Here is a 23,999-nt window from a genome sequence, read left to right as displayed (position 1 = left end):
CTAGACATAAGCATTTCAAAAATGATGATTTCGAAGAGGTAGATTAGACAACATATAGATCAATGATTGGAAAACTTTAGTATGTAGTTGTCATGCCCAAAAAGCAAGGCAAAAGCACACCAACCATTTTTTTAAAAAGTTAAATAACCTCTATATTTAAAACATGCTACACTGATTAGGCTATGGAAAGTTGACAAAAGATTAAGAGTGAGTTTTGAATACATATCGTAAAGATGTAGAGTAGGTATTCCAACATAGTGCACATGCTTGAAACCCTAGATTCTAACACTACAAGAACATGTAGTTCTAGTTGAATGAGTTGACCAATTAACATTTACGTTCATTTTACAAAGGTATGACTTCCAATTCAAATTACATTTTAGGGTTTCCAAGTTCATAAGTTGACTATGATGCTATCCCTTTTAACACTATACTAGATCAATCCTTAGGAGAATTTATTTATGCATTTAAAGGTTAATCTATCTTAACATACTAATACTTAATTCCAGATATTATCATAACCTGTTTAGAACTAATAAAAAATATTGAATATTTATCATTAAACTAAACATGACATTGACCCATCTTATAATCAAAACCCAACCCATTCTATCTAGCTATCTAGACAACTTTAAATCTATTACCTATTTAAATCCTGATATAGCAACTTGCACTTAATTAATACTTATAATTAAATACATAATATTCTTCTAAAGTATTTCTAAAATACTCAAAATAGAAGAATAGATATTTCAGATAATGACATTTTATAACAAGATATTTTAACTATACACCTAGTGATCTAACCATTAAACTTTTCCAACAAATACATTTTGTTCCAAACATAAAATCTCAATATTATAATATTTTAATTGAACATTAACATTCTTTCTTTATTCAAGGAGAACTATCTACTAACTTTGATTAAAAACTACTAACTATAATGCTAACTTAGCCCTCCTAACCGCCTGCTAACTAAACAAATAAAACAACCATTAAAATTTATCATTTTCTAAACAAAAAAGTAATAATAATTATAACATTTATTTAAACCTTAAACTTATTACAAACCTCCAATGACAACTTAATCCTATTCTAACCCAAACATCTTGCTAGTTAATACTAACATATAAATTAAATCCTAACATCATAACCTACACACAAATTTATTAATACTACTAATCCATGATAACAAACTAAATCTGAAACCAACATATATTACTAACTAAGCTTACCTTACACTAACCAAGTCTACTAACACTTTATTATTATAACTCCTAAATAAAACATAAATTATAAAGCTAACTAAACATTAATCATTACCCACTAAACCCTACTTATCTTCCCTAACCTTCCAATCAAAATCCAACTACCCCTTAAGCTCTATTAACTACCCCTAAGCCTACCTTCCACTTGGCAAGTGGACCAGCCACTTGCTTGGCCGTTCCCCAAGGAGCCCTCACATTGACCCATGCTATTAGTACACTGCCAAAGGAAACATGACATCATTTGCAACAAGGTACATTAGGTAAGTTTTTTTTTGGGGGGGGGGGGGGGGGGGGGAGTTTTTTTGTTTAGAACTTGCATAAATTAAAGGCTCTTCACACCACCCTCTTCCCATCACTTCCTTAGTGATGTGTTTCCCCAAGTCAACCTATCTTTTTTCATGGGGATTGATGTGTCATTATTTTTAGCAACCCTCTATAATCCTGTACATGGGTTTTGGAAGGAGGATCCTTTGGTGGGAGAAGGGACCAATGGGAGGGGCTCTAAAGAAATGTTTTTAAAAAAAAGTAACCTTAGTCTTTAATGCATGTGGACTTAGTCCCTTATTGACCAGTCACCACTCCTCCATTTTTTCAAGCACAATATCAAGTAGGCTAAGAGAGTACACATGTCATGGGAGATTGAATTGGGTAAGCCAATAACATGCTAGGAGTTATTTTGAAAAGTTTATTAGGTGAAACTTTAGGATAGACATAGGATAGTTAGATATATTTCCTTTTTCTCTTTTTAAAATTTTTTAATCTATTTTAATTCCTTTTTAAAAATTACATAATTTTCTTTTTAAAATGTATCCAAAAATATTAAGTGGAATCTAGAAAGGAATATACTCTGGTCAAAACAATAGGTGATTTAATTTTGCTTCCCATACAAAGGGTAGGGAGCATTTTTGCTCTAGAAGATAAAAAAAGTTTCAAGAGTCTTTTTTTTATTTTCTAAGTGTTAGATATCAAATAAAATTAAGTTTACATGGCAAGGGGATATTTTTTCTAGGTTGAAGTATAGCATAGAGTTTGATGTAATGTTTAAGCATTCAAATAGGAATATTTTACTTCCTAATCATTATGAAAATACAAGATGAAATACCATTCATATAATTGAATTTTCTTAGAATCAAATTGCATAACTTTATATATAATCATTGCACCTATTTATTGATAAAACAAATACATACAATTTTGAATCATAAGGAATATCATATGAAAGGAAAATCCTTTTTTTTTTTTTGAACATAAATGGGCTAAGCAACTTCTTACTCATTTTATTCAAGGACTCCCTCAGGAAAGAAATAGGGAAGAAAACTCAAGATCATAATTGTTTCAAAAATAAGGATAACAATAAATTTTTACAAAAGGATCATTATCCCAAGGAGAAGTCTCCCAAACATTTGAATTGAAACAATAACTCTAAATTCATTCTTAGCTCCATAACAAGGTAACCACTATGAAATCTGTAAATTACATCAAGGTAACCATGGAGAAACCAAAAAATGACCGAGAGACAAACAAACTTAACACAAGGACACATACAACCAAATATTCAAATCCCAAGTTTTCACAATAGGTTCATTATTGAACTAGACTAGGGAGAAGGTGGATTTTTCTAGGGTAGGAGAAGTCAGTCACAACACCATAACAAATTCCCTTTTGAGGCTATAATCACAAGAACTTTTATTCTTTCACTTCTCAATTTCTAAAACAAAAACATGGTTTCTACTAATGAGTAGGGACCATATCACCCTATTCTTTCCCTCTACTCATCATGTGGAGATACTTTGCACTATCCAAAGTCCAACTGAAGCCCTATTCTCGTACATGGCCACTTCTTCCCTATTCGAGGGTGAGTAATGCCAACACAACTCTTATAGTTTCCCTCATAAAACAAAATGTAAAACACAAAAAGAAAACCAATAAGATCCCCATCACAATCCCTTCCCTTACATGTTAATCATACATATGAATACACACACATGCAAAAATCTACTTAAGCAATGAAAACATAGCATGAAGACACAAAATTGAAGGATTCCTACCTTCACAAATAGTTATGGAAAACTAAAATTTGAGAAGAGGTATCCTTCCTTCTCCTTCAATCCTGAGTTTACTATCTAAATGTAGAGATTTGGTGAACAGTCTTCCACCCTCAAATTTGTAACTAAATAGGGTCGTAACTCAACCATCTAAAAATTGCAATAACTCCTAACTTGACTAAGGCTTGTAGAGTCTTGTAACTCATCCTCATCATTAAGGCAACTTTATGGTGGAATATAAACTTGTCAAACTCATGGTAAAGCTCCAATTTTCGCACTAAAATAAAAATAGGATTTTTGGATGGTCACAAAAGTCAATAAAATGGGCTAGAGGGGTCAAAAATGCCCCCAATCCCTACATATACCCCCTAGGCACTTAGTTTTCATAATTTTTGGCCTCTAGGACTATTTAAGGACTTATTAAATTGCTTGGAATATTTGGACTTTCTAAAAACCATAGGAATACAAATCTTACCACTAAACCATAATTATGGTAATTAATCCCAATTACCAACTAATTAGTATTAGGTTACTAACCTATTCCATCTCAGATTATTAGGTTACTCAGCTAAACCCTAATTATCATGCTGATATACATATATGGATTACGAGTGTCAAGTGACACTATAAAATCATTGTTACAAAACATTAAACACTTTATGATTACATAATGATACACACATTCAATTTATGATACAAATAAAATAAAAAACAATGGGCTTTACATCTTTCATTAGACTCAACCCTGGGTTTCACAAACTGTACATAAGGTTGAGTTCTAATTCTTCGTTAGATTTCTTAGCTAATAATCCTACACACTTCATTTCACACATTAGTAGTTCAAGAAAAATCACATGTATATATATATTTAAAATTTATCTAAATAATCACATAAATCAAAACATCAATCTTTCATATAAATGATGATTATCTCATTTCTACTCATATATTTAACCATTAAAAGTTGCATAATAAGTATAACATAACCTGTTTGTTAATTCAAAACAAAATACTAGAATAATCATCATTAGGCATGAATATATTTAAACATCCTAAACATCGTCAATAGGGCATATCAAAATATTTGAATGCATATAACTTAATCATTAAGGTACCACAATCAACATTGTCATCATAAGATGAAACACCTCATACTATTGTTTAACCAGTTGAGATAATGTAGTAGTTCTCGATATACCGAGTTTTTCAAACATGAATATATTAGTTGATCTCAGTTACTATTAGGACATATATACCATAAAACATTACTTCATATTCATTCCAATCTCCTATAATGGATTCAATAGAGAAATTTATATTTAATAAGTACATACGAGGAGGGAACTTATAGTAGTGCATACAAGACTTGATACAACACTAGCAATTAGTATGGTGGCAAGATTTTTTACTAATCCACAAGAAAATCATATGATGGCAATAAAAAGAATCATGAGGTATCTAAAAGGTACTTAAGATTATGGACTATGTTATAAAAAAGGAGGCAAATTCAAATTGAAATCCTTCATTGAAATTGATTGGACAAGAAGTATTGATGAGAAGAAAAGCACTCATGGTGGAGAATTCTTTCTTGGAAAGAGGCTAGTGTCTTGGAAAAGCAAGAAGCATAATTGCATCTCTTATTCTACAACAAAAGAAAAATATGTTGCAACAATAGCCAATTGTTCCAACATTGTTTGGTTCAAACAACTATTGTTAGGTATGAAGGAAGAAATCAAGGATCAAGTAGTTTTTTTCTGTGATAATACCAGTATAATCAACATTTCCAAGAATCCTATGATGCATACTAAGACTAAACACATTGCAATAAAATATCATTTTCTAATAGAATTAGTGTAAGACAAAGATGTGAGATTGGAATATGTAAATACAAAGGAACGAATTGCAAAAATATTCACCAAACCATTTCCTAAGCATGCATTCTTGTATCTAAGAGGTAAGTTAAGGGTTATTCCCCTATCTAAAGCTCACTAAAAAGACTTTAGTGATGTATCAACCGAGCATTTGAAGATTAGTCAGGGTTGATATAATATTTTCAGAGTAGATTGCATATGAATTAGTACATTAGGTACATGGGAAGTCCATTGAATGTTGTCTTTGGCATGAGATGCCAAAGAGGGAGAGTTTATGCTATCATATCAAATAAATTATGTGAATAAGAAATTTTGTGAATAAGGAGAGTTTATTCTTAGAGGGAGAGTTTTCTATCATATCAAAGAAACTGCAGTTAGAGAGATAGAGATTGATGTCAGAGGGAGTTCAAATTGATAGAGGGAGTTCTATGAATGAGAATCAAAATAAAACTAAGGATATTCCTTACTTTTATTTTTTTCTCTAAAATTTCATTGTAATATGACATGTTGTGTTGCTATCAATTCCAAAGAGGGAGATTGTTGAAAACAATTTTTCAATTGTATATTGTCTTTGATGTTACACAAATGTCAAGTCTTTACTGAGTAGTCAATGTTTGTCAAGCTCACTTAGGTGATGAAGACAATTTCTTGTGTATGCTGAGAGTTCCACTGATAACCAAGCTTAGAGTTAGTATCCATTGTGCTTACTTGGGCATCAAAGGAAATCCCATGTTAACCAAATTCACTCAAGTACCTAAGAAAAGATGGCAAAATTTAGCGTTAATAAAGTTCACTCGATTACCAAAGGAAAGTCTTCTCTAAGTTAGTGTTGACCAAGTAGGTTTGACTAACACAAGATTTTTCTATGACAACATATTAAGTCTAATGGATTTATTTATTAGTTATAGCCAAATTAAGGGTTGATTATTGATTGTTTAAAAGTATATTCAAGATGACTTGACAAAGTAATTCATATAAGTATAAGGTCAACTTGAGGATTGAATGTGTGAATATGTGGAAAAGAAGAAGATGAATAAATGAATAAAATTAGAAGGATAGTAGAGTATCCAAGTTAATTGAGTTGCAAAGAATATTCTAACCAAGGAGGGCCAAGTAACCAAGCTAGAACAAAGATTGAAATCAACAAGATAGATGCATCAATAATCAGGTCAAGTCATTGTTACTCTCTAATAATTGTAGCGGTGAATCAAATCCCCTAATAGAGTTAGCCTAACAACTATTTGCCAAATCCTCTAACAAGGTGGCATTTCTAGATTAAAGTGTTTGAAGACCTCTAACAAGGCCACTCCTTACAAGGTGATCTAAATCATTTAATAGGCTCACACCTAACAATATATTTTATAACCTTAAATAGGGCTAGCTCCTGATAGGGCTCAATTCAGAAGAGTGAAAAATAGTAACTAGTTGCAATTGGTGGTTTTCCCAACTTGGGTTTCCATGTTAAATCTTGGTGTCTCATGTGTTCATGTCATTTTATTTATGTTTCTACAACTAAGTTAATTAAGGTTAATCACATTAAATATCTTAAGATCTCCATATTCAATGTTTACCAAGTGACAATAACTTTTAGTGTAAACTAAGCTATGTTGTGTTAACTGAGTGATCTTGTGCTAACCAAGTTACAACAGTTTCAATAGAGTTTTAGTTTTGTATTATCGACATCTTAAGGGACTTGGATTTATTTTTGTAATAATTGATTCATCCTTTCCCTCTTAGTTACTCTTCTTATATTTCCAATGCTAACTATAGAAAGAAAGTTTGTAAGTATAAAGGAGAGTTTCAAAGAAGATACCCCTATGATGAGTAAAGGGAAAACACACATGCAAGTAAACCCAAGAATAGTCTAGTGTAGGAAGGAAAAATCACACACATAAGGAAGGAAAAACCCACACACATAAGGAAGGCAAGAGACACTAGTAAAAACAAGTGGAAAATAATAAAAGGGGAATAAAACTCTAGAAAAACTAGGAAGAGGGAGAACTCAACCTATGAAATAAATCACTTGTTGGATTGGTTGTATGAGGACAATTTGATATTCTCTTCTTTATCTTGAAAAGGCTCACAAATTACAAAATCTAAAGAAAACATGGTGTTCAAATGAGTGGTGAAATGACCCTTTTATATGGATGACATTGAGGTCATGTTAGCGTGCTTAAGAATAAAAACATTTTTTAGGGTTTCAAGTCAATCCCCTTTGAATGGTCAAGGATTAGGGTTGCAGAGGTTTCATGTTTCCATGCCATCCTTATCCCCTAATATCCAATCCTTGAAAGGAAGATAATGAAGATAATACAGGGGTGAAGCATCTCTAAAATAATTTTGGGAATCTCATTTCCGATCCCTAAAAGACTAAAAGGGAAAAAAACAAAACGTGGTTTTGGGGACAAGAGTTTTGTTGTTACAATATGGTTTAAATAATATTGAGATCTCAATGAATGACCAAAAAGAGGTTATATATATATATAAAGCCACTTGACAAAAGAAAATGGAGAAGGGATAGAAGAAAATAAAAAATAAATAGGGGTCCCCAATCACTCTCCCCATTTTCTCAAATGATCAAGTGGGGTGCGAGTTTGAAGAACACCATTATTCAAATGAAACACACCAAATAAATAATGGTATGAGTATAATACATGAACCTTTGTTGGTAAAGGTGAGAATATGGTGGAGAATATTGAACTCATTTTAAGTAAAAATTAACAAAAACATAAAGAAAATACATAATTTGGAAATTCAAAAAAGCCTAAAGATATTAATTTCTAATTAGCACAATGTTTATTTCAATTTAGTCAAAACTTGGTAATAAGTAGGAGATGAAATAAAGATCATTATATAGTCATTAGGATGTTGCTCACTTTTAAGGTAATATCATATATAAAAGATTTTTTCTATCCCAAAAAATGTTGAATTTGTCATGTGCATAGATACATACATGCCTATTATTATATATTTTCCATATCTTAGAATAGGAAAAATAAAAATATGAGGTCAATAAAATCTATATATGTGTCATTTGCATTATACTAGTTGAAAATATTGGACAAGGTCAATCTATATATAAATGATTCATTTAAACAAATATTCTAATTATATAAATTTAAAATAAAAGACAAATTTGTTTATATGAAGGCTCAATTTTGGATAATGAGTTTTGTGTGAATAAAATAATAACTATAATATTTATTGTTAAAATATGTTAATCAATGAAATAATCTAATTATCTCAATGATATTTGCTTATTAGAATATTATAAGAGGATAAGATGACTATATGATTATTCATATTTTTCATTATATTGAGAGGGGAACCAACAGAGTAAGCCCTTCTTATGATACTAAGTTGGAAGTTTGAGTAAATAAATAAATCAAATAATTTTCCTAAGAGAGAATCAAGATTTTTTTATCACATTGTATGATAATGATTAGGGAATTTGATTCATCTACTAAATCAAGTAGTAAATGAGTTTATTGTCTTCATTAATTTTTTTAGGTTTTATAAATATTTAGATGTAGTCTAATCATTTTGAATCATTTTATTTGTTTTTAGGAAACACATAATGAAATTAGTAATAGTAACATTATAAATCAAAATATATTCTAGTTAATTACAATATGTGAGGGGGGTAATCCAATTAAATAGCCTCCTACACTAATATTGAGAGGAGCATTATGCAAAAAATCCATGATAAGTGATCTATAAAAATCAACTAATTTAATACATAATTACATAAAAACTAGTGTCACAAAATTTAGGTCATATTATAAACATAAGAATAACAATATATATTGAGACAATATTAAAAACTCAATATTTGCATTTGAGTTGAGTAAATTTGATTGAAGATTGAGACAAAAATGGGGAGTTGAGTGGATGTAGTGAGCAGGAAAGATGGATTCAAAAATTTAGGAGGGAATGGGGCAGGATCATCTAGATCTGGAGATCAAGCAGGAATGACTTTGGACTTTGAAAAGGGTAAGGATCCCGATGAAGGTGGAATAGTAGAGGATCTAGGGTGGGGGGGGGGTCCTAGTTGTGTTTTTTTTTGGCAAAAAAGTGGTCCAGTTTATTTGGTACCATGCTGATAGGTAAGTCCTCCTTTCCACCAGTTAAGAATATTTCTTCTAATGAGCAAGGTACGTTAATATTGGAGATCTTGGATCAAATCATAGATAAAAATATTTCTAGAATGGATTTGACTCTTGTGGGAAGGTTTTTAGGAGCTAGGCCTAATAGTGAGGTTTTTCATGCCTTTGTTCAAAGGAAATGGGTTTTAAAAGGCTTGGTGGACATCATGGCTATGGCTAAAGGATGTTTATCCTTTAGCTTTTCCTATGAAGAAGATAAGTGTGAGATTCTATGCAACGGTCCCCAGTTGTGGGTAAACATACCTTGATACTACATAAAATGTCACCAAATATGAAATCTCATGATGAATCTATGATTTAAGCACCCATATGGATTAGAATTCTAGGGTTTCCTCTAGAATTTTGGGTGGAGGATGTGTTTCAAGGTATTGCTAATGCTTTTTGTGAACTTCTTTCTATGAACCCAGTTATAGTCTCTAGAAGAAGACTAAATTATGCCAAAATTTATGTGGGAATTCTTGAAGGAATGGATATGCCAGAGATAACTTCACTCAAATCTAAACTAGGAACTTGGAACTAGAAGATAGAGTATGAATCAATCCCCTTTTCCTATTTTCATTGCAAAAAACTGGTCATTAGGCAAAAAAATGTCCATCTCTCATTGGAGCTCAAAGAAAGTTAATTTTTTTTTGGATTCACAAAGGATTAAATGATGTGGTAGAATATATACAATTATTCTCTAAGGAAGGGAAAACTTTAGAGGGTAGTGGTATTGAGAAGGGGACTTTGATGTCTGAAGTTTCTGAATAGGTTAACTCAACCAAGAAAGATGAGACTACTAGAGTGGAGAACTAGGAATGGGTACCTTCAGTTCAAAATAGGGAAGATGATAATGCCATTATGGCACAAGAAAGAGGTGTAGGAAGTCTCAAAAAAGGGGATCAAGAAGTGGATGGTGAGATTCAGATTGTAGATTTTAACAATGGTGATTCTGATTCCCATGAGAAGCAGGACTGCATCATTATAAGGAAGGAAACTCAAAGTCTAGTTAGATCTCTTTCAAATGTTACAACTAAAGAGAGTAATCAAAAGTAAGGGGATGCTAAGGAAATATCTAAAGAATTTCTAAGGGAGGATGATGACTTTGGTGTAGACTGGATGAAAGTGGGGGCTAAGAAAACCACTAAATCAAAAAAGAAAAATTGAGGTTTTTGTCTTATAAAAAGAATAAAGAGAATGCTCTGTTGAAAACTAGGAGTAATAAGATAGGGGATATGATCAACACACCATTTGGAAAGAGCATTAAAAAAGGCAATCTTAAGAGAAACAAAGCTAGGGACTTCTATTTACCTCCAACATCGTCTGGTAAAGGTGTCAAAGCTAGAGATGTTGGTTTATCTCCTACTTTTTCTAGAAGACCCTCTACTATATAGAGAAGAATAGGAGTATAACAGATGGTAGTCAGAGGACTATCTTAGATTCAAAATCTTTCCATAAGAAATGAAGTTTATTTCATGGAATATTAGAGGATTAAGTAATCCTCACAAGCAAGATATAGTGGGAAATATGATCAGGGATAACAAACTGAATATTATTCTTATTTAAGAAACACAAATGTTAAAGGATAAATTTGAAGGTCTTTTGGCTTTTCAAGGAGGTAAGATTATTGGGAGTGATTCTGATGGGGCCTTAGGTGGTATGGAAATTTATTGGAATGATAGATGTATTAATGGGGAACTTATCTCTCAAAATAGAAATATGATGAACATTAGATTTACCAATTCTAAGGATGGTTCCTCTTGGGTGCTTACCAATTTTTATGCCCCCAATTCCAAATGAGGTAGAAAGGCACTTTGGGAAGCCCTTACTAATTAGAGAAAAAAAATTGTAGATAAAAAATGGATTATTATGGGGGGTTTTAATACTCCTCTGAAAGAGAATGAGAAGATGGGAGGATGTTAGACTAACTTGGGTAATAGATTGGAGTTGATGGATTTTATTGATAGTCATCTCTTGCATGATGTGGATTTGCATGGGGTTGATTATACTTGGACCAATAGAATATTTGGGAAGGACCTCATCCAAATTAGATTAGATAAAGCCCTTATTAGTAGTTACTAGTTTTTGGAATATAAATTTTCTCTTTTTGCTCATGTTCGAGTTGGATCGGATCACTACCCCATTTCCCTTGTGGATGACCCCTTAACTTTTAAGAAGAATTATCCCTTTAGGTTTGAAAAAATGTGGACTCTTCATCCGACATTGGAAAACCTTGTCAAGGAATGGTGGAGTATTCAAGTGGAGGGTACAACCATTCAGAGTTGATAAAAATTTGAAAAATATTAAAAATAATATCAAAAGATGGAATGAGGATACCTTTGGGAACATTTTTGACAATAAGAGGAAGGTTATTGAGGAACTTAAAGATATCTAGGATAGTATTTAGGTAGAAGGGTATGGGATAGTTTCCAAGGACGAGAAGAGCTTAAAATTATCTAAGATGCATGATATTATCACTAAGGAGGAGATGTATTGGAGGTAGTGGTTGAGAAAAGTTTTCTTAAAGGAAGGGGATCAGAACACTAAGTATTTTCACATGACTAACTTGAAGCATAGAATGGTTAATAGAATTTATAGAGTTATTGTTAATGGGGTTCCTACTAAGGATGAGGAGATTATAAAAAGGGAATCTATGGATTTCTCAATAATTTACTAAAAGGTGATACCAATTTGGATAAGGATAAGCATAAAATGTTTCTTGATTGTATCCCAAAATGAATTTCAAAGGAGTAGAATAAATTCATCACTGTTATTTTTTCTAATGATGAAATTACCAAGGTCATCTTCTACTTTGATGGTGACAAGGCTCTTGGTCTAGATGGGTTCCCTTTCTTATTTTTTCATGAGTATTGGTGTATCATCCAAGAAGATGTTTCTAATGGGGTTAAGGAGTTCTTTGGATCAAGGAAAATTCTCAAGGAGTTGAATGGTACTTTCCTCACTTTGATTCCTAAAAAGCCTAGTGCTGATTGCATGGATTAGTTTAGACCAATCAGTCTTTGTAACTCTTTCTGCAAAGTTATTTCTAAAGTTCTAATGCTTAGAATTTTTTTGGGTTTGTTCTTGGAAGGTAGATTTTGAATTCTATCATCTCGGTGCATGAGAATATTCATTCCCTTACTATGTCCAAGAGAGAGGGGTTCCTTCTTAAACTTGACTTATCTAAAGCATATGATAGGGTGGATTGGGAATTTTTACAAAGAGGGTTGGAAGCTTTTGGTTTTAATAAGAGATTTTTGGAGTTGGTACTTATGTTGGTTTCCTCTACCACCTTCTCTATTCTTGTTAATGGTTCCCCTTATCCTTATTTTTGGGCTTCTTGTGGGTTGAGGCAAGAGGATCCACTTTTACCTATACTCTTCATTCTCATGGTTAAATGCTTAGGTAGATTTGTGGAGAAAATGGTGTTTGTGGGGGATTTTGTTGTGCTTAGACCTTCATCTAAAGATCTAACTCATTCCCATCAATAATTTGTGGATGATTCTATTGTGATGGGATAATCTTATATTATGAATGCAAGTAACATTAAGAAATATTGAGGATTATGGTCATACTTCATTAATGTTAATGATTATAGGAAGAAAATAAAAATAAAAATTATTGGATGTGAGATTGGTACCCTACTAGGCTCTTATCTTAGATTGCCCCTTTTTCTTGACCCACCTAAGATTTTTTGGAGTTCACTGATTGATAAAATCCATTCTAAGTTAGCTAGTTGGAAAGGGCCCCTCCTTAGCCATGCTAGAAAGGTTATTGTCCTCAAATACACCTTACAGAATGTTCTGCTGTATGCTTTGAGTGCTTTTAAGATCCTTAGAAATTTTTCTTTGGCAATTGAGAAAATTCATAAACTTATGGATGGGTATGGAAAAGAAGAAAATATTTTCTTGGATTGCATGGGAGAAAGTTTGCATGCCTATTAATAAAGGAGGCCTTCATCTTAGAAGGGTTTCTTCTATGAATAATTCTTTGCTTGCCAAGCTTATATGGAGATGGCATAAAGAGGAGGGAGAATGGAGAGACATTTAGAATGATAAATATAATAGGGAGAATCAACATCTTAAACTCTTCCTCAGCAATGAGACTTTACAAGGGGGTTCAATGATTTGAAAACATGCATAGAAAAATAAGCACATTATCAATAAAGGGGTCAGATGGAAGGTGGGAAATGGGAGGAATTTTCTTTTTGGGATGATATTTGGATTCTTGATCATTCCCTTAGTTCAGATCAAAGATGGAATGGGTTTATGGATCAGTGCAAGAATTTCTTTGGGATTTTTGTTGAGGACTATTGGGAGGAGGATAATTGGGTTAACCTCAATAGAGTGGATAATAAACTCAATAATCTCAACAATATTGTGAATGTTGTCTTTTTAAGCCAAGAGAAGGATGCTTTGATATGGAAACATAATCCTAATGGGTTATTTTCTATGTCTTCAGTGTGTGCTAATGCTTTTGAAGAGCATCAATAGCTTTGTTTTGCCAAAGCTTTCTTTAAAGGTATGACACCCAAAGTTAACATATTTTTTTGGATTCTTTTGTAGGATAAAATTCTAACCATGGATAATTTATTAAAGGTAGGGTCTAACATTGTCAACATATGTTATCTTTGTAAGGAAGCTAATGAATCAGTTAACCATATGACTATTCATTGTTCTTATACTAGAAGATTATTGGAAAAGGTTTGTGGCTTATTGAATATTACCCGGGTTGTCCCCCTTACCATTCAAGAAATTTTCAATGGTTGGAAGTTTCCCTCTAGTAATACTTTGGTTATGAGGTTGTGGGATTTCATCCTCCTAGTCCTTTGTTGGGGTGTTTGGAAGGAACAAAATGATAGGGTGCTTAGGGGAAAGGAAACTAATTCAAGCCAACTATTCTGCAAGATTAAGAATATGGTGATAGAGAATACAAGATCTTGTGGAAAAGGGTGCCAACTTTAGAATGCTTGGGAGGAATTAGTGTTTCAGAACTAGAATTTGGATGATCTTACTTTTTCTCAAAATGGTCCTAACCTCAGGGATTTGGCAAGATGGGATTGTCCCCCTAAGGATTGGTGTAAGATTAACTCTGATGGGGCTTTGAAGGGAAACCCAAGAATAATGGGCCATGGTATCATCATTAGGGGTGGGATGACCATTCCTATTGGGGTTCAGACTAATCATGTGGAAAAAGCAAGTGCAACCCTCTGTGCTCTTAGCTATGCCAAAAGTTTAAATTTGAATAAGATCTGGCCAGAGGGGGACTCCCTTAATATATTAAATTGCCTTAATAAAGATACTAATCCTTCTTGGAATATTAATAATATTATAGGTAAGGCCATTGATCTTATCAATTCCTTTGAAATTGTGTAGTCACTCACAATATAGAGAAACTAATCAAGTTACTGACAAGGATGCTAATGTGGCATATAAAAATGATGAAAAGTTAATTTGGAATCAAAATATTATTCCTACCAAGGCACTTTTATTGATTGAGCATGAAAAAGATAGAAGTAAACAAAAAAGTTCATTGATGATGAATATGTCATCAAGAATTCATATTGATATGAGTAGGATTGGTAAGTGGTAGGTTATTGTGAGATAGAAAATGTATTTTCATTCATTACCACATAGATTATGGGTCTTTTTTCCCACTAAAATCCTTGGCTATGATTTTGAATCTGGTCTTTTATTGCAATGAGTTTTTTTGAGAAGCAATAACCCTTGTTTTAGTGTGAAGAAGATGGGAGGAAGGAGAAAGAGAATTGAACTAGCAAGCTGCAAAGAATGGAAGAAGAAGGGTAATATTTGGGACATTCTGGAATAGGGGAATTTTACAAGATTTATGGAGAAATTGAAAGGTAGTAACCTTGTCATACTTGAAAATTCATCAAAACTTGAAAAGATGGGAGTATATTGGTGGGTAATTAGAGGATGGAGGTTTTTGAAGATATTATTGCTAAAGCAATAGGTCTTGAAACTGAGGGTATTAACTTCTACCGAGATACGAAGCTTTTAGATTGGGTGGTTAAAGAGTTTGTAGAATTGACTAAGGAGTGCAATAGGCTGGTGAAAATTGGTAATTCATACTTTAGCCCTAGCTCCATTTCTCACCCTTGGAGATTTGTTATGTCTGTGGTGATTGAGTCTCTTACTTTAGATGACCATTTTACTAAGATATATGGACACCATTTTATGTTGGTTAACCATTTTAGGCATAGGCTTAGGATAAGTTTACCCTTCCACCTCCGGAAATCTTTCAGTAACACTATTTTAGCCATTCAAAATGATCCTAAGGGTGATTATGCTTGTCATGAGGGGTTAATGGTTCTAGTTATGAATTTTTTGAAATACAAAAAAGTAGATAGACCCAGGTTGAGCAAGAAAACTTTAGATTATGAGATGGAGGGAAGTGAACTAGAGGAGGAATTTGATGAGGATATGGAGGATGAGATTGCTAAGGTTGAGATGAAGAAGAGGAAGAAATGTGATTTGGGGATCTCATCTAGGAAGAAAAGGAAGGATAAGGAGATTGATTCTAAACAAGACACTAATTCTAAAGAGGAGTAGGAAGAGGGTATTAAGAAGAGAGGAACATTGAGTAACATTTTGAGAAATAAGGGGAACAATGTTGAAAGTGATCCTACCCCCTCTAATGATGAACTCCTAATTAAGAGGGTGGAGAGAAAAAAGGAAAAAATTGCTTGCTCAGGATTTGGATTCTAATAAAGAGCTTATGGAGATTGAGCCAGATACGAACAAACAAGGGGGGCATGAAGATTACCTTGTGCATGATAGGGATGAGGAAGACTAGGGTTTTCTAAAGGGAATATTTGGTAACCCTGAGATTATGATGAAGGATATTAGCAATATAAAGCAAAAAATGTAGGATATCTTGAGGGATTTTGACTAGCTCAATAGGATGGCTAGGGGGGGAGCAAAACACTAGGTCAACACATTGACAAACTTTCTAAGGTTATAGGAAATGCTGAAGAGGTAAAGAATTTGATGAAATGGGTTCCACCACTTGAAGCCAAGAACAAAAAATTATATCAGCTGGGAAAATATCTTCAAAAAAGAATGGATGGTCTGGATATCAGAGTGGATAACTTGGAAAAAATGATTAAGAAATTGGCCAATCAGAACTGCACTATCTTGAAGACCATGATTGATAATTGTAACACACTATTGAGAAAGCTTGAACATCATAAAGGCCAAGATTCTAAGGATATGAAAGAGGACTAGGGTCCAAGAAAGCAAAAAAAGCACTAATTCCAAGGAGAATGAGGGCATGGAAGCAAAAAATTTGGATGATATGAAACCCTTTATAGAAAACATGAACACCCTAGCAGACCAAGTAGTGGATCTTCTAAAGATACTGTAGCTATCTTGGGGCTATCTTTTTTCTTTCCTTTTGTTCTCTTTTCATGCATAGTTGTATTCTAGCCTCTTGTTTTTGGCTTGTCTAGTCTGTTCCTTTTTAGGCTATGAGGCCTCCTATTTTCTGAGCTTCTTTGCTCTTGTTTCTATGATACTTTGTACAAGGTTTTGGGTCCTTTAAAACCTTTTTTTACAAAATTGAAACAACATATATCAATCTACAAAATAATTGAATTATTTATGTACATCACATGGTATTGGCATTTCAGTTGTAAAACCTTATAAACTTAAAAAAACCACTATGGAAATAAATGATATTAAATATCCTTAGCAAGCGAACACTAGTTACAAAACTTATACCTCACTAGAAATATGAGCACCAACTCACACTTCCACACAAACTCAAACTAGGAGAATTGCATAAATCTCAAAATAAAAATACAATCTCATTTTAGGGTTACTCTATTTCAATATAAATCACTCATCACAAACATAACACCCTCTATTTTGAAATAATTTGCAATAATAGCTCAATTATCAACCTTTGTTATTTTTTGCAAGGTAGACAGCTCAAACATCACTCACTAAGCTTAATTCCTAGGCAAAAAGTGTTAAATAGTCAAAGTTGACCTTTTTTTCCTAAGCTTAATTCTTCCCTTAATGTGTGATGTTTAATGGTGGTCGCTGCAAGGACTTTTTTATCATGAGAAAATATCAAACACATTTTTGTACAGATCCCTGTAAAATGCTCATAATTGAAATTGATTGAAGAGACATTTGAGTTTTATCTCATCTTATTTGAAGACTTCTTCCCATGTAAAATATATCTCAAAATCTTATAGCATTTTCTATACCTCTCCATTTAGCATTGAACATTTCCATGACTTTATGTAGTGTTTCTCTTTATATATTTCTCATCTCAACACTTATCCCATCTGTGCATTTAAGAATTACAAATTTTATCTTCTTCTCTACACAATTTTATTGTTACTCTTTCATCAATTATCTTTTTATAGATATTTCCACTATAGATTTTTTCTCTCAAAGACAAGAATATATACACAATTCATTTTTCTTTCCAAAACTAGTTTGAAAAAAAAGTTTTCAATGACATTTCTTATTAGTTCCTTCATGCAAAGAACTAGAGCGATACAACTTCAAGAGAGAAAATACATATGTTGGATAACAGGTGATGCAGTGAATGATGGTCTCGCTTTCAAAAAGGTAGATATTGGAATTATAATGGCTGATGCTAGGGGTGCAACTGACATTTTTTCAATAGGACCTAGACTGAGTGTCATTGTCAGTGTTGTACTATATTCCAAAGAATGAAGAATTTAATGGTAAGGACTGCATTTTTACACCAACATGTATACAATTTCTGTATATTCTAACTTTGAATCAAGAGCAATTTTCGTTGACTGAAAAACTTTTTTCCATTGAATACTTGTGAAGATTCATGCAATATCCATTACTATTCTTATTGTGGCAAGTTAGAATAGACTCAAGTTTATCTTCAAGTGATCATGTGTAGTACTTCATACTTTTTTGATGGTTATTTAACATGAATTGCAACATTGAATAAGTGTAGGTGGGAAAATGAAGAGTTAGATATTTTTGAATGAGTCTTGAAGAATAACCTAGTACTGCAATATATATTTTTATGCATAGTTGAGTCATTTTGGACATTTTCTTAAAAGAGGGATACAAGAATATGATTCCTAATACATCACATTATAGCTGTTGTTGTACATAAAATTCATACAAATATATGATAATATATTCAACATTGTAGTTGATGCTACAAACGTGCTCCACTAGATATGGTAGGGAAAGTGCAAGATGCATTTCAATATTATAGTTACCCTATTCCCCTGAACAACTTTTTTCTACAACTATTAAAATCATTGGAAAATAATAGGCTAGATTTTAATACTTTGGCCCTTATATTACAATTTTTCCAACTTTAGTAAATTTATTTATTTTGGCAGTTATGATAGAGATAATCTATTTGAGGCTCCAAAGGGCTAGTCCTTTCTAGGAGGCCATTGATACAACAACTTTGATACTTATCCATGGTGCCCTAGACCTATTCTTATTTATTTATTTATTTATCTGCAAGCAAAGAGAGATTTTACCATTCATATATACTACTAAAGATTTCTTAAATTTTTGAATAAGCGAGGAGATCATTGTATATCTATGCATGTTGACTTTTTTTATAACCTGCATTGCACAAAATTTAAACAATATAAGTCACTAAGTTAGACTTGCATTATTGAGGGGAATTGACATATATGAGCTTAGACCATATTGTTTTTCCAAAATGTTCATATGCAGATAATTTGTTTTTACTAATTCACATTTTGGTTTGATTTATGCCTACAACTTTTACATAGTAGTTAGAACGGTTATCATTTCCAAGGTCATTTTTCATACAGATTGGTTTCTGGTAAGAATGCACACAATAGTATATATACAATGCTGTTTTTTCTAAAGCCTACATAAAATCCATCTTAAACTATAGTATCAATTTTGAAAAATTTGGATTCATTCAAAGAAGTATAATGTTAAAACATTATTATTGATTTTTTCATTCTATGGTATCCTTGTTTAGAACCATTTCAGTATGAGTCACATCAAGGAAAACCCTTATCAAATTATGTCTTCCCTATATTTGCAAGTGAGCATTGTTACCAAGCTCCGATTTTTTTCACAAGGTCCCACAACAGGTCATTTTTAGACAAACCTTGCTTTTTGCTAGTCTCTACTTTTATGATAGCCTAGTTGGTAATTAATTTATGCTTTTATGATATCCCAGTTGGTAATTGATAATTATTCTACTCCATTGGCATTGAATTTTTATGTTTCAATAATATATATTTTATGTTTCAATAACGTTCATATTATATCATATCATTCCTTTGCTGATTTTTTTTTCTTTCTTTTGTACACAGATTGCCACTATGATTGCAACTAAAAGATGGATAGAAGTGGAACAAATTGAAGGGTCTCATGGGGTTGGACAATATCGATTTGGCTATATAGAATTGTGATTTATCACCATTGGATTTGGTCACATTTTTAATTCACTACATTATTTTCCATCTTTCAAAACTCCCAGATAGTTGAACTTGGCAAGAATTATTCTTCCCTCTAGCTCTTGTTATTCATGAATGTACCTTTAATTACTAGTGACAATTTTTTTAATGATAGTACATCACAATAAGATGTCAACTATTGTATCTAATGTGACTTTTTGACATGTCATTGCTCATTGATCACTATTGTCTTTTGAATCCATTATGACACATAAAAACATTCCAAATCCTCCACGTAATTGTCAAACTTAAAAAGGCATTTCTTTGCTGATTGTTTTTCTTTCTTTTGTATATAGATTGCCACTATGATTGCAAACAAAAGATGGATAGAAGTGGCACAAATTAATAGGGTCTCATGGGATTGGGTAGCAATTATTTGGCTATATAGAATTGTGATTTATATACCATTGTATTTGGTCACATTTTTAGTTCACTATATTCTTTTCCATCTTTCAAAACTCCCTAACAGCTACACTTGGCAAAAACCATGCTGCCCTATAGCTCTTGTTATTCATGAATGTGCCTTTCACTAGAACTTGTTCAAAAGTGAAGGCATGTTGGATATGGAGACCATCGATTATTTTTAGCTATAAAAGTGAGTCCTTGTCTTTCAATTCCACTGATATCAACCATTTCTTTCTATAGTGTGAGTCCCTAGGATTTATGTATTTTGATAGCCCATGACATGGTGAGTGGTAGTTGTCTTTAGCTGCCTAATGTTATCAACACTATTGGAATACATTTTGGCTCATGTTGATTCCATGGTGGTCCATTGTAGTTTTCAAAATGTATAACAACATACATGGGCATGTCTAGTGGCTTGGTACCTATTCTGTAGACAATATCTATGATTTCACCAATCACTTGATAGATGATTCTTTTGCTTCTATCCAAATGTTTGTTGAAAGCATTACACACTGCCCTATACAGAGGAGTAAATATTTTTCCAATTATTTGTTATATATCTCACTGTTAGAATTTCTTTAGAATAACTAAGAAGTGGGGGTGGGGGGGATGAATCAGTTATTTAAGGTCCAAATGTCCTATTCAAACTTTTCACTAAGTATAGTGAGCCCATTAAACCATTCATTCATCCAAGCTTTAACTTATCTAATCAGCAAGTTACTATAAATCAACATGCAAGAATAACACATAAGAAATCAACAAATGAAATAGTGATTTACATGGAAACCCAATTTGGGAAAAACTTCCAGTAACATGCTACTCAATTTTCACTCTTCTGAAGTGATGCCCTGTGAAAGGCCTACCCTATTAAAGGATTACAACACACTATCAAATGTGACCTTGTTAGAGGATTTATCCACCCTGTTAGAAGTGAGCTTGGTTAGAGGACTTTAGAACATTCACTTGGAACATCACCTTGTTAAAGGATTTACAAATGGTTGTTACACCAACCTAAGTCCATAAGATTTTTAGATCCAATACAATTGCTAGAGAGTATTAGAAAATCTTGACTTGACTACAACATACAACTTATCTTGCAGATTTCAGATCACTTCTCAGCTCATACCCTTTCCTGGCCTTCAATCTCTACAACTCTGACAGTTTGCCCTCCTTTTAAGCTTTGTCTCCCTAAGACTCCTTGCTTAATGTACTAGTGCAATCATCTCTTCATGACCACTCATAGAAGTAGAGCCTCTGTGCTCTTCCTTCTCCTAGATGTCTCCTCCTTGATACCCTTCTAACCACTTTGCAAACTTGGCTCTTCAGCAACAACAATATTAGTAGCTATTTTCTTCTAGGTCTATGAATCCTTAAATAGAAGTCTTGGAGTTACTCTTCCTGCTTGATTCTTTCATTCTTTAATTTCCAATTCACATGGATTGGGTAGGATTCATTGCATCTAACCTATATTTTGTTTACTCTAGAAACTTCTTGAATAATCCTTTAGAATTCACCCAAAAATGGTATAAATAATATTCTGTGCCAATAGCTCATCATCCTTATCTTCCAACTCATTCACAAAATTCAATGTAACTACTGTGTTGACTCAGATTTGGTGAATCTTCATAATTTGAAATAATTTAGTAGCTTGGCACTATTGAAATACTGGTGCTCGGCACATACTATGTTACTCGACACCCTCTACATTTTTCCTGATGCTCGACACCTAAAGATCACTCGGCACCAACTAAGAATTTTTTGATGCTCAACACCTAATCTTCACTCAGCACTTGAAGATCACTCAACACACACTAGAATTTTCTATTACTCATCTCCTACTGGGAATTTTCTCAGCTTCAACTAATTTGCTCGACATCCACTAAAGATCTTAGTTTAAGCTTTGCAATCATCCTATTACAACTTCTTTCTCCAATGTTTCTAAGTGTGACCAACCTCTGTAACTTTGAGTATGTCATCAATACATCATTTAACCAATGTCTTAACTGATTCTTGCACTTCATTACAACATCATAACTCAACCTTTCCCTTAGGTGCTCTTGTTACATCTTGTTGATCAAATCCTCTTCATCAATCAAATAAGTGATAGTAGTTGGATCTTATAAGAAAATGTCATTCCTTAAAATAGAAGGTTTGACATCAATGAAAAAATCATGACTAAAAACATTCTTTTACAATAATCTTCCTCTTTGATCTTTAACAATAAACTTTTCAATCAGATTTCCAACAATCTCCCTCTTTGGCATTGATGGCAAACCAAAGCTGATCAACCATCAAACTAAACTATTCAACCATGAGCTTACTAGGTTAGAATAGTAAGTCAAATGCCAAAAAGTAAATTGTAACTTCACATTTCCTTCTACTATTCTAATTGCTTTATTTTTTCTTCTCCCTCTTTGCTGTTGTATCCTTGTTCTTTGACTTTCTCCCTCTATATTGCTTATCTTTTGTTGTTCTGATCAGCCTTTAATAATTCTATCAACTTCTCCCTCTATCTTCTTTGATTAGTTTTAAACATCTTCTCCCTCTTTTCTAATTCTTTGTCTTCAACAGTTGTTGATTAGTTGTCTACTTCTCCCTCTTTGACAACAATGCCAAAGACATAGTAGTATCTTTAATATGCAAGTGTAGCTTTTGCACATTCATTCAATTTCTCCCTCTGTCACCTTGCTTGTGACTAATCTGGAATTTTAGCACTTCTATTACTTTAGGCATAAATCCCAAAGTAAACATCCTCTGCATCAATGTGTAATATCTTTATCAATCAACTCATTTAATGTAGGGCATACTTGCTTTTGCTTCAAGTAGCCTTGGCTATGGGGTATCACCCCCAACTTGCCTCTAAGATACTCAAAAGCATCTTTAGGTACTACTTTTGTGAATATGTTAACAATTTGTTCATTTGAGCTAACATATTCCATCTTCACTTGTTTATCTTCCACCAACTCTCTTACATAGTGATACTTGATTGCAATATGCTTGGTTTTGGCATGCATTACTAGATTCTTTGATATGTTAATAACACTTATATTATCACAATAATGTATCATAGGCTTAGTTACTTCTTACTTCATACCTTGCAGAAAATGTTTGATCCATACAATATCGGTGTAGTTTATAGTAGCTGCCACATATTTAGCTTTAGCAGTGGATTATGAGGTGCAACTTTGTTTTTTACTAATCCATGTAATCAACCTCTTTCCTAAGAAAAGTGCTCCTCCACTAGTGCTTTTTCTATCATCAATGTTACCTCCCCAATCTGCATCAGTGTAGCCTCTTAGTTCAAATATTTTACTCCTCTTATAGTACAAACCAAAGTCATCAGTTCCTTTTAGGAATCTCAATACTCTCTTCACTACCATTAAGTGATTTTCTCTTGGATTTGCAGAAAATCTGGCCACTATTCCAACAACTAATGCAATGTTTGGTCTACTATGTACAACATATTGCAGCTTTCCAATCTTTGACCTATACAATGTCTGATTTACTTCAACAGATTCATCATTCTTGGATAGCTTATAGCTTGTTGCCATTGGTGTGCTAACTAGTTTTGATTCTTCCAACCTGAATGTTTTGAGTACCTCTTTGATGTATTTAGATCGGGTCACAAATATGCCATGCTTCAATTGATGTACTTTTAATCCAACAAAGAATCTAATTTCTCCAAATATTGACATCTCAAATTCATGCTTCATTTGATCAACAAATTCTTTGCAAAGAACATCTTTTCCTCCAAATATTATATCATCAACAAAGATTTCTGA

The sequence above is a fragment of the Cupressus sempervirens genome, chromosome 3 (genome assembly GCF_028749045.1).
Source record: "Cupressus sempervirens isolate cs-2001-9-10 chromosome 3, ASM2874904v1, whole genome shotgun sequence".
Taxonomy (NCBI): Eukaryota; Viridiplantae; Streptophyta; class Pinopsida; order Cupressales; family Cupressaceae; genus Cupressus; species Cupressus sempervirens.
Note: the sequence above shows the minus strand (reverse complement) of the source record.